We start from the raw sequence: 12,844 nt of genomic DNA on the forward strand, positions 1-12,844 counted from the left end.
TCCAAACTTGGCAACTTTAAAACTTGTGGACTTCCAACTCCCATGGAGAACTCTGGGGAGTTGGAAGTCCACAAGTCTTAAAGTTGCCAAGTTTGGGGACCCCTGACCTATGGGTTTCTTTGCTTCCCCTCCAGGATTCAGCCGGCATATAATGATTGAAAGAAAGGCAAAGGCCGGGAAATGCCTTCAAATCCTCCCTAAAGCCTAAAAGGATTTATTAGTTACTTATTGGCAATCCAGCCAGCTCTTCCCGAGCGATTGCCTCCTTTTTTTAGACTTTGAACGCAGGCGGCCGCAGCTTAGAGACAGGGACTTTACACCGCCCAAGACGAGCCCCGGCCGGGAAGCTCTGGAAAGCAAACAGAGCGGCTTCAATAAAGCTGCCCGATGGGGCGGTGGCCGCCTCGGCCGAAGGGCTTCCCAGGGGGAGCCGCATTGCGCTCCGAGTTCATCCAAATCGCGAGCCCCGGAAGGGCGCAAAACCTCCATCGCCAACTTCATCCCCGGCGTTTTGAGGGCAGCTTCCGCCTCGCCCGTCGCCGACTCCCGACTTCTAAAAAAAAACACCAAAAAAACGCGCGGGTCTCGGGAGGAAAGGGCGGAAAGTCCCACGGAGGTGAAGATGCTCCCTTCCGACGGCTCTGATGCTCGCCTTGGCCCTGCGGGAGCTTCCCGAGGGCGCCCGCAGCTCCTTGCGGCGTCTCTTGCTGGAGAGAGCCGCGCGGAGGGGAAGCGGGCGAGAGCTCGCGCGGCGGAGGGGGTCGCTCGGGAGCGAGAGGCAGCCCAACACTTTTCGCGCCAAATCCCGGATGGGCGGGGCTCATAATCGTCGCGATCCGGTTTTGAAATGGTGACGCCTCAGGTTTCTTCCTCGAAGGAGAGGAAGCAGCAAACTAATCGACGGCCGCCTCAAGTCGCGCGTTGCTGCCTGGGTTTTCATGTAGAAGTCTCTCAGGAGGAGCAACCTGGCCTTTCCCGAATATGACTGACTACAGCTCCCTATAAGCCCCTGTCTGGACAGCCTGTGATGACGCCAATTGTAGTTCCAAACACCCCAGGACAGAACAGCTCACCTGCTTCCCTATATTAAGCATCACATAAGCCGGAGATATAACTACCGGTAGATTAGGGCTAACTGAGGTAGTGTGCAAAGACTGCAGAGCTTTTAAATTGAGAGCAAGGATATTTAGGAAACACAGCCATTCATTCGTTGTCCGGATCTTTACAGCCCAAATTTGGTAGTCACAATAAATCAAAATGTGTCAGTAAGCCTCTGAAACGCGGCACATGTGAATGTGCCATCTCAGCATCAGGGTTGCAAATGGCAATTTTGGGGGACACTCGAAACATTGGCCGCAAGTTCAGCACAGACAAACCAAAGGTACAGTTACTTTTAATTCGGAGATGGGACACACGTGTTGGGCAAGCCAGAGGTTTTCAAACGGTGGGATGCTAGGGGGATGGGATGGGTGAGCATCTTTGAAGGCCAACTTTCACAGTCTTGCTTTGCTCAAATGTGGGGCACCTTTACCAAGCTGCTGGAACCAGCCAGGGCTCTCTTCTGCCTGTACTTACAACAACAGCTCCTTTAAATCAGATGCACTCCTGAGTGCTGCCCAAAGTGACCCTGCCAAGGCTGAGGAGTCCTTTCCCAGTCTGTTCATCTTCTTCTGCCAAGAACAGATCTTTCTGGGCATCTTCCTCGTGTGCTTACTCCAGGCAATTGGTGGCCAATGCTGCTGTGGAAGAGAAGAAGAAAGCCAAGGTATACCATTCTCCCTTTTCTTAACTTGATCTAAAGCAGGGTGTCCAATCTTGGCAACTTTAAGCCTGGAGGACTTCAACTCCCAGAATTCCCAGCCAGCTTCGCTGGCTGGGGATTCTGGGAGTTGAAGTCCTCCAGGCTTAAAGTTGCCAAGGTTGGACACCCCTGATCTAAAGTAAGAAAAGAGTCCAAGTGAGACACATTCCTCCTAACATTTTTATTTGGGGTGGGGGGTGGGGGTCATCTAATTATTTTTTCTATGTTGGCTAGGTTCATATGTTATGCTAAGAAGTGGTTTGTTTCACTAAGGTTAATTGAGAAACCATTTGGTGTCCTAGCTAACATGCTAAGTGAAAAACAGATTATGTTTTGGCTTTTTGAAAAAAAGTGTGAAGTGCAACTTAAGCTAGGTTTGTTTAAACATGGTTTTGTTTGCATGCATAGGGCATATTACAGTAAAACTAAAGAAGTCACAATATTACTTATTGTGTTTGGTAAACTGGTCCATATGCACAAATAAATATACACTTTGCAATGTTTAAATATTGCAGAATACAAGAAAATATATTTGGCCTTCTTAATGCAGATGACATTAATAAAGCTGAAAACAATTTTCAAGATTTCTATTACTCTATTCAACATGATACAAACTGAGTAGACCTATTTTTCCAGACACTTTGCTAGGTCATCTATTACAGTTATGTTTGCAGAACATGTGCTAATACACCAACCTAAAATTTGAAACCAACATAAGACAATGCAAAAGCTCATGCTAAAAATATCCAGGCAGCTGGAAGTAACAGAGCCATGTAGTACAGAGTGTGGGCTGTTTGTTTCCAAAGATTTCTTCATAGAGTTTGTCCCTAATTCAAAAATATGGTCTGTCCATCCAGCTGCTGTGACTTTTAATCACAGTCTCATGTCACTGAAGGATGTAGGAAGTAGGGCATTCTTTCAGGATCCCCCCACAGGCAGAGGGCAAGTCCAAAGCTTATGTTATGCCCATGGTTTTCAAGGGGGAACAGGGGGAAGGAAGTCATATCTATCAAGATGTCATTACACAAATTGCAAATTTATTCATTATATCAACTTGTATATCTGCCCAATTTAAAAATTCTAGTCAACTAACATAGGATTAAAAAGAATAAAAGGTTAACCACCCAGTAAAAATAATAGTTAAAAAGGAGGCCCTCATTTACATTTACACATTCCCAATCATTGGAAGATAGGCTCATCCAACATCATAGCCAAGGGAAGATTTGTGTCATTTGTGTAACAATGTCATGATGCATTTGATATCAGTGTGGTTTGTATCAGACATGTATGACCTTCCCTAATTGGGGGAGGCAATATCTAAGTTCCAAAATACAGTGTGTTTTCTTTTGACTTGGAAGGGTTATATGAACCAAGATGCTTTATTTATTGCTTAATAATATGACTGGTTTCAGCCACTGTGCTTTGTTAATGTGTGGTCTCAATTAGTGTCAGAAGGAGAGATGAAGGATGACTTTTGTCATGTTTCTGATGGAAAAGTACTCACTCAATATTGCTCCAAGAAATATGACTTCCTCCCTTTAAAAGAGTATCCCAAATGTGTAGTTTACACTGCTTTGTGGCCATTAAAAACAGCTGCTATTGTTGCTTCATCTTTTAGAAACCATTAAAAAACAACAAACCCCAACTGATATCTCTGTGTGTGTGTGTGGTGTGTGTGTGATAGTTTATTATAGATATATATATACATACATACATACACATAGTATATATATATATACTTTTCTGAGGTTCTCACGGGTATTTGTATGTGGATCTTTGGTTATTCGGGTTTTCTCCCGCGTAAGATTGGACTTACGCGATCCAATCTTACGTGGGAGAAAACCCGAATAACCAAAGATCACACACACACACACACACACAATAAAATATATATATATATATATATATATATATATATATATATATATATATATATATATATATATATATATGTGTGTGTGTGTGTGTGTGTGTGTGTGTGTGTGTGTATGTTATAGTTATAGTTTAGTTATAGTTACAATTGTTATTCACTTCCCTGCACACCATGAAAACATGTTGCTTGAGTATGACAAAATTAATACATACACCACAAACTATGACATCTATAGGAAGACAATCCAGTTCAACGATGACTGCAAATTATATCAGCTCAAGCCAATATGGTGAATGATCAGTGATGAGAACTATAGTCTGCGTATGGAAATCCTTTCCACATCTGGAGATGAAGAATTTGTGAAACATTTCAAGAGTTCTTTTCCCCCCTTCCCTAGCATTTTCAGATTCAAACTTTTTCTACAGGCAAAAGAAATGATCATCTTGAATAACACAAGCCAACATCAGTGGCATTGAGTGATTCACCCAGAGAACCACAAACAGACATGTTCATTGATCTGTATTTTGAATTTGAAAGAGAAAACAATGATTAGCAATCATGGCAGCTGAATCACACTTTTCCCAAGATTAAACAACAGCAACAAGATGAAGTATATTAGATTCAAGTGCTGATTAAAAGCCAGGCCTCACCAATTAGTACCAGTAATCAATGTGAAAATGCCATTAGGCAAGGAAGACAGGTCTCTTCATGTAGAGGATTTGGGGTGCAATTAAAGGACATGCAGCTGTCAGCTTTTTAATTAAAATTTAATTATATTTTTTTTTACTATATGGAGGGAGGTTGAATTTTACTGGTATGTTTCTGATGTCAAAGATATTGGGATAGTTTTCCTGGGATGATTTAATTTGATCAAAGAATATTTTCCTTTAATATTTAACATTGAGATGAACTGGGGTTACTCAACGATAGCAGTTGCATGTCACACATGTTTAGATGTCCCCTTTTGTGAAGTATTATCTGTTATATTCCGTCACTGAGTTCTGGTATGAAAAATACTTCTGTGCTCAGTTCCAGAACCTATTAAATATAGATTATTTCTTCCATTCCTTTCATAACCAACAAAAAGATCTAGTTTTTAAAAATGGAAGAATTCCTGATTAAAATTTATTGGCTACGTAATGTTGTATTTTTGAGACGTTTTATACATGGATTTTCATTTTTTAAGCCTTTCTCCTTTTTACCACCCCACATTTACTTTATTTTGTCGATTGTACCATTGATAACAATTTGTAAATGAAATGTATGCAATATATATCAGTCTGTTGGTTTAGAATCTGTGGGGTATATTCCATGGTACATACATTGTGTGTGTGTGTGTGTGTGTGTGTAAATCTGGAACTAGATTTTAATTACAATTTCAGTGCTTTAGACAATATTCAGAAACTCCAGAGATTTTCTTTATGCAACTCTCTCGTGTATTAACTACATAGTCTACCTTTGAAGTTGTAAATAGGGAAACTAATGTCATGTTGCTCATTGAAAATGTAATTCTGTTGTGCTTTTTAACATTTTTGTCATTAAAATTTAAATGACAATATTCAAACCAAGTCATTCATCTGGGAGTAGAGCTAGATAGAAGGGTTCATTTGAAAAATATCTATACCAGAGAACAAAATTTTGGTATTTATATTGTGGTTAGCCGGCAGCAGGTGCAGGTGGCTGAGGAGAGCAAGGACTCTAATGAGGGGCCAGGACCATCAGGGAGTGGACTGCTGCCTTCAGAGATTGTGGGGGCTGGCAGCAGTGATGAGGAGGTTCCTGAGGAGCCTGTGCCAAGTGCACGTGCACAAAGGATTACTCGGAGGAAAAAACAATTACAGCAGCACAGGCGACTCGGGAGCAAGGCTGCAAGGTAATGGCCCCTCCCTCAAGAGGATAAAAGCCAGGTTTGGAAAAGCATTCTTTGCAAACAGCAAAGAAGATCTGAAACTCAACTGGTGGACATCTTAGTTGTGTTTGGAGAATTTTGTAAATTAGTTCTTATCTCTGGGTTTTTGGCAGCCTTGACAAGCAACTTGGCACGTCTCTTTCTTGTCAGAGCTAATTAGTGGAAAGCAGCCTTCAGAAGAGAATTCGTTATTAAACCTTAAAAGGTGGGAGCTGCTGCCTTTGTCTGTGTTTGCTCTTTAGGAACCCGGTTGGGTCAGAACAATTTAGTTGTTCCACAATTTCCCTCTTTACTGGAGTCCAAATTTCACCTTTTACATTTAGCATCAGTGCTTTGGACCAACACAATATGGTCAAAGGCTTATACACTTCTCTACTGTGATACTTGTTTTCCTCCTTTAATTCCATTACTTATACACAGACCAACTTGTCTCACAACACACTGGAGGATAATGTGGCTATGCAAGAGGCCCAGTTGGTTACGCAGCATGATGCCACTTTAGATGCCTGCTCAGATGGTGGCCATATAAGTGATATATATGCTTTTGCTAGAATGGTGGTTTTCAGTGTCTAGTTCAGTGTTTCTCAAACTTGGAAATTTTAAGATTTATGGACTTCAGCTCTGGCTGGGGAATTCTGGGAACAGAAGTCCACATTTTAAAGTTGCCAAATTTGAGAAAAGCTGGTCTAGTTAATGGATCAAGGTCAGCCTGCAGATGGGTTATTCTGGCAGCAAAAGCACTCAGCTCCTTGCAATCATATGGAAACTTCTGTTCTCTCTGGGCTTTTATTTTAACTATTTCAGCAGTAGATCAAGCACTCAGAGAATTATTCAACTGGGACCTGAACCAGCCTCTGTTCCAGAGTGAGTTGTATGCTGTTTCCCAAAACAGCCTTTTTTGAAGTGGCATTCCAGAACTGGCACTCCCTACATCATGGGGATTGAAGTTCTAACTGAGTTGGACAGGTCAGGGAAGGCTGGTCTAGGCAATTCAATTGTCTTATGCAACAGGCAGAATCCAACTGGCAGGATAAAAATTGTTCAAAACTCTTCAGGCTTTGTTTGGCTCCGTCTCTCCCCATTGTAAGAGGAGGGGCTGTTTTGCATGCTTTTAAGTGGTTCTGTTTGCATTACATATTTATCCATGACTAACTTAACCATTGTTTACTCAACCCATTTTTCTGAGCTTGCATCGCATAGCAAATCTTATCCGCTGGGTTTGCCCAAGAGGTATGATAAAATGTGGTCGATTAATTTGCGGTTCAGTGTGCACGCAAAGAGAACCTGACTGTCTTCATATGAAGCATCACTGGGGCAAGAGTCGGTTATTGTCTTGTGAACATCATAACCCCTTCAGAATTGGAGTTAGAGTGAAGATGTTTTGGCTTGAAACAGCTTGTTATTGGTTAAACTAACTTTCTCTGATCAACTGCCCTATACAAACATGACCCCGAGAGTTAATAAAGGATTAGTCTTCTGTTTCTACTGCTGACTCAGGGTCCCAGAACAGCCTTACACAAAAAGTGACAACTCCAGAAACTCTTGCTTCTTTTTCCATTTTGCTTTCTAATCTAAATAATCTAATAATCTAATCTAAATAAGTGTTGGAGGAGTTGTAATAAAAATAGTGCATCTCTGGTGGCAAAGCACATCATTTATTCACTTTGGTTAAAAGATGTTGAGGACACTGGAAAACTTAAACAACACTTTTTTATAAGGAACAATATAATTTCATTGTCCACTTTTTCTAGGACATAGAATCCTTAATAAATGTTTATGGCTGTTCAACTCAATAACATCTTTGGATGACATGATGTACAATCATGAAACAACAAATAAACATTTTAAAACAAAAACAAACAGGAACAGATGATTGAGTATTCAAATTTATATTGCATCCCTTTAAACAGAAACTCCAGTCAAATTGGATCCAATGCCTGAGAAACAAATCAGAGTTTTGGAGCCTTTCTAAAGACCAACATAGTCTGGACTAACTGCATATTGAAGCAGAGGGTCATTCCATCAGACAGATGTTGCAACAACAAAGACATGCTTCCCGAATCCCAACAGATAATATTACTTCAATTGAAAGGATCCAAAATATGTCCATCTCTATTAGAATGTATGGATTGGATGGATACCACTGGGGATAGGTGCTCCTCCAAATAATCCAGTCCTGTGCCAAGTAGGACTTTATAAATGAAATCCATCAACTTGAGCTGTACCTGGAGCAAGTCTGTCCATGCACAATCTGATTCATTGCATTCTCATTCCAAGCGGCAACTTAAAGCCTCAGTTGGATCATGCATCAAAACATGGCTTCTCTCTGAATCCCAAGTTCCTTCTGAAAGCCTACCGGGTCCATCAGTCACTTGAGGTTCACCTGGGGTAAACAACTTAAATAGTTCTTACCTCCTTGCAATAGAGAACAGTACATTTCAGGATTAGCAGGGAGTATTTCGTCCACAGCAAGGGACTGATAATGGTAAGTAATATCCTCCAACTCCAGATCACATCGCCATTGCTCCAAGAAAAGGTCCAACATCTGCGTCCCTCCCCACAGTGAACTAGGCCCTCAATAAGTTGGATCAGGCCCATGGTTGCTAGGCAAGCCATGAATTTTTTAGAGTCTGTGCCAAGGGAAAACAGGTTGAAGTCCTCAGCACCAAAAACCCATATAATATCCAAATATAACAACGAGCAATGTAAGACTGAAAAGCTGATATACAACATGGAGGGTGATACAGTATCAGCAATCCCAACAGATTAATCCCTAAATATCAATCACACATGTAGAGTCTCACACCTGGATATTTGAGTAGCAGCATCCCTGAAAATATCTGTTCTGACCCAAACCTTGTTCCAAGGAAACAAACACGAAACAGAAGTAACAGAAAAACCTTTTAATGATTCTTTACGAATTCCGATCCTTCATGGTTAAAAGGCTGTTTCAAACTAATTATCTCTGATAAAAACGAGCCTTGCCAAGGTGGTGCAAGGCTGCCAAGAACACTCAGATAAAGTTACTAAGAAATATTTCAAATACAAAGAATCTCCAAACACCAACCAAGATATTCCGAACGTCCACCAGGCTTGAGTGCAAAAACTTCTTTGCTTCCTGCAAAGAACTCCTGTTTCTCAGCTGGCTTTTATCTCTTGAGGGAGGGGCCATTGCCTTGCAACCCTACTCCTGAGTCACCCATGCGGCTGCAGCTGCTCTTTCCTGCGAGCAGCCCTGCATGCATGTGCACTGGGCACAGGCTCCTTGGGGACTTCTTCATCACTGCTGCCAGCCTCCACAATCTCCAAAGGCAGTATTCTATTCCCTGATGGTCCTGGCCCCATTCCTGCCTCACACACAGGCCCCTCATCTGAGTCCTCACTCTCCAAGACCTCAGCCATCCTCACCTGCTGCTGGTGAACCACAACAATATCCAGATTCTCTTGGATAATCATAGTTACCCCTCTTTGTGGTCATGGCTAGTGCCACACTCAAAGCCCAGATGAGCACGTTTTAAAAAATGGATCCTTCGTCTCCATGCCCAGCCAGTAAAGCATGCCAGATCTCATATTAGATCCTGGCTGAGGTGAACCTTATTAGAGAGCAACTTGGCATTAGCAGCAACTGAAACCTCAGCTCTTAAGGCTGGATAACCTGGTAAATGGAGCAAGTTCAGAGGTCGAATTGTATCTATACAAAACACCGTGACCATGTTCCCTGTGAACACCCTCCCACTGGCTCCCATCAGTCTTCCCTTGTCCTTCAACTGTGTTCCTACAACATAACAAATTAATTTTAAGTTGTTAACTGCTAAACTTCTTATACCCCAAAATATTGATGTTAAGCCATATGAATATTAAACACTATTGTATTCCCTTTTTCATCTCAATTGCAACCAAGTAATTTCTATCCATTAGTTCCATTTATACAAATGCCTTTTTTATTTTCTGTGGAGTACTGTTTGCATTCTGGTTTTTGTTTAAAGAAAAATGCTATTCATTACAGTAATTATAACAGGTTGTTGATTACTATGTATAAAAGAATAATAAAAAGGATGTTAGATATGTTAATCAAGAAGGGACCAAAACACAGTTCATGGCAGTGTCTTTATTGGGATCAATACAGTAAGTTCCAAATCAGATTTAACCATAATATTGTTTGCTAGGCCTTGGTCCATTGTGATATAAAATCAAAACATTTTAATTTATAAACTATTTTTTATGTTTAACATATTGTGTGAATTTATTTATATATTGCATCTGAAATACTACCAAATCAACTACAGATTTTGAACAGTGTACAATAACAAACAACAATTGTAGTTTATTCAACACATCATAGTGAAACAAATCATGGTTTACTGTGTAATGTGCAAAGTGAGTCCTATAATAATACTTTGAACATTTAATGTTGGATTGGCAATATTCCTATTCTGTTCATTTTGAAAAATGATTTTTCTCTTAAACAGTTGCAAACCTTTATGAGTTAAAAGTCCTTTGCCAGTTTGCATATCTGTCTGATTTTCCTGGAATGAAGAAGTAGCAAAGTGTTTTATTTCACAATAAAAAGTCTGAAGGCACAAATTAATGTCCTATAGCATCACTTCAATCATAGAAAGAGAGCATAAACTATTGCCTAAGGTGTCTAAGGATGCTTGAAGATATGTCAGCCATAAGACGTGTCAACATTGGATTTCCTTGGAATGGATTAAAAAGTGCAGTTTATAAATCTCTTGGTGACCTTTTATTTATGGATCATTGGTAAAAGAGAATGCAGTTGCTTCTATCCATCATATTAAAACTAGTTTATCTCCATGCAATGTCATGTTGCCAACGGGGGAAAATTGGTGTCAACAGGGTGTGACTCTGAAGGATTAAAGTGCAAGTGGGACAAGACCTTACACTAGCAATTAGGTAGCTAAGTTTCTTGTTTCTTTTTTTTCCACAGCACTATTATTGCTGTGATTGTGGAAGAGTGGAGAATTGCATGGCTGCTGGAATGCAGTGGATGGTGTTGAGGAATGCTTGATTCCCTTTTGAGGAGATTGGGATGGGTGTGGAAATAAAACAATGTTGTTTACGTGTTAAAGGATTGTAATGATGGACTGCAGGGTGAAGGAGGAGGCCACTGAACCTCAATGGAGGTCAGTGATGATCTGTCTGATCATCTGTGAAGTGCGATGGATTAGACTGGGAACAGCATCCAGCTCATATGTTGTTTTCTCAGGCACTGGGGAATGGCTTGTCGCCAGGTTTAGACAGTCACAAACTTGGGGTCATTTTTTGCTTGTGGTGGCCTTAGCTCCTTTAACTTCCTTAGTTGCATTGATCACTGCGTGTTTGTAGACAGCTGGCAGTGGAAGCAGATGGAGTCCCCAAGGAAGTTAGGACCTGTGGCTGCCAGTGCGAGATTGGCTTTGGAGCATGTCTACTTCAGCTCCAGGGATGCTCTGAATCATTGCCCACTTCCCATATTTGGCTCCCTACTGCATCAACATTTTATCATGAGATTGAGTTATGAGATTAATCTCCGTCAGTGTGAGTTCTTCTATGTTTGGTCTTCACACAAGTCCATCAGGAGGTGGTCACTGGATTTGGAGTTCTTTCTTAGGAAGTTGAATTGGATGCCATGGTCCTCAGTTTTGTTAGTTATCCCCCTTTTTAATGAAAATAGAGTGGGAGGGTAGGTGAAGCATGTGGGTGGAATGAGGCGGAGTGGGGTGAGTGAGAAGTTTAACAGCTCAAGAGTCATTCAGGTTGATTCAGTCTGGAATGAGTTGGTAGAGCACTCTTCTGGATAGGGGGTGATAATGGAGGGGCATCTTGGAGAAACAAGATGATGAGCAAGATATGATGGGAGGCTGAGACCAGGTTGCACTAGAGGCATAGAGATTGATATCTCTAACTTATGCTTTCTTTTCACTCTAAATCTTCATCCCAACAGTTAATACTAGATCTTTGGAACCCTAGGACCTTAGCTGCAGCTGCTACATGCCAGGTTTTAATAAACCTGTAATAAAAAAAATCTTCATAAGTGAATTATGGATGTGAAGATAAATGTGCTTTATATTACCAATACTTGGCTGATGGAAGAGGAGGTGTTCCCTATTCTGAGTTCTTCCCAGCTATGACTCAGGGCTGGCACCAGCAACAGTCCCATCAAAAGATGGGTAAGGTAATCATTGTTAATTAGGAAACTGTGTTGGCATCAGGATGTGCTATTTCACACTCAACTGGATGTGAGACCTTGTTTGGGCAGCTGGGATCAGATGAATGTATGTTTGTATAATATTCTCTCTGCTGTACAGTGCCTGCCTATCAGGGCTGTTCCACCTGATTGCTGAATGATGTTGGATTTCCATAGACTTGTGATGCTGGGGAACTTTAATCTTCCCCTGCCTCCCTTCTTGAGGGGACTGGAATGACCCAGAAGTTCATGTATGCTGTGGCAATCATGGACCTAACCCAACTTACTGGGGACTCGGGACAAAAAGCAGTCACATGCTAAATCTCAATCATAGCAGATGCTACACAATCTGAAAATAGAAGTCAATGAGTTTTTCCCCTGTTGTGGATAGATCACTGGAGTTTCCCTATGGACTTCCGTCCACATTGGGAGCTTTGCAGAAGTTTCCAAAGTATCTGATGGGCAGTTCATTTGAGATCCCAAATCACCCAGTGGAATAAGGGGAGCTAGGCTATTTGACTAGATAGATAGCAGAACAAACCCAGGGAGATAAAGTAGATACACACAGAGAAAGAGAGAGAGAAGAGGGGGAAGAGAGTGTGCTATATGTATGTGTGTGTGTGTGTGTGTGTGTATTCAGCTATATCTATATATCTCATCTATATCTACATTATCTATCTATCTATCTATCTATCTATCTATCTATCTATCTATCTATCTATCTATCTATCTATCTACCTACCTACCTACCTATCTATCTATCTATCTATCTATCTATCTATCTATCTATCTATCTATCTATCTATCTATCTATCTATCTATCTATCATCTGTTCCGAACTAAGCAGACTCGTAAGCCTGCAACTCTAATAGTTTTCTTTCCACGGCAGGATTGTAATCCTGCACTTTTGATTGGTCCGTGAATAGCGGATCGTGATTGGTCATTTTGGGCTAATCCGATTGGCTAATAGCGGGCCGCCATGATTGGACGCTCCAAAGCGCGGCAAACTCAAATCATTGGTTGATGATACAGCAGCCAGCTCTATAAAAGGAGCTGCTGCTGCCCGAGTATTTT

Source organism: Notechis scutatus, chromosome 3 (assembly GCF_049901735.1).
Source record: "Notechis scutatus isolate UNSWTSFEM ecotype Mainland chromosome 3, rNotScu1.2, whole genome shotgun sequence".
Taxonomy (NCBI): domain Eukaryota; kingdom Metazoa; phylum Chordata; class Lepidosauria; order Squamata; family Elapidae; genus Notechis; species Notechis scutatus.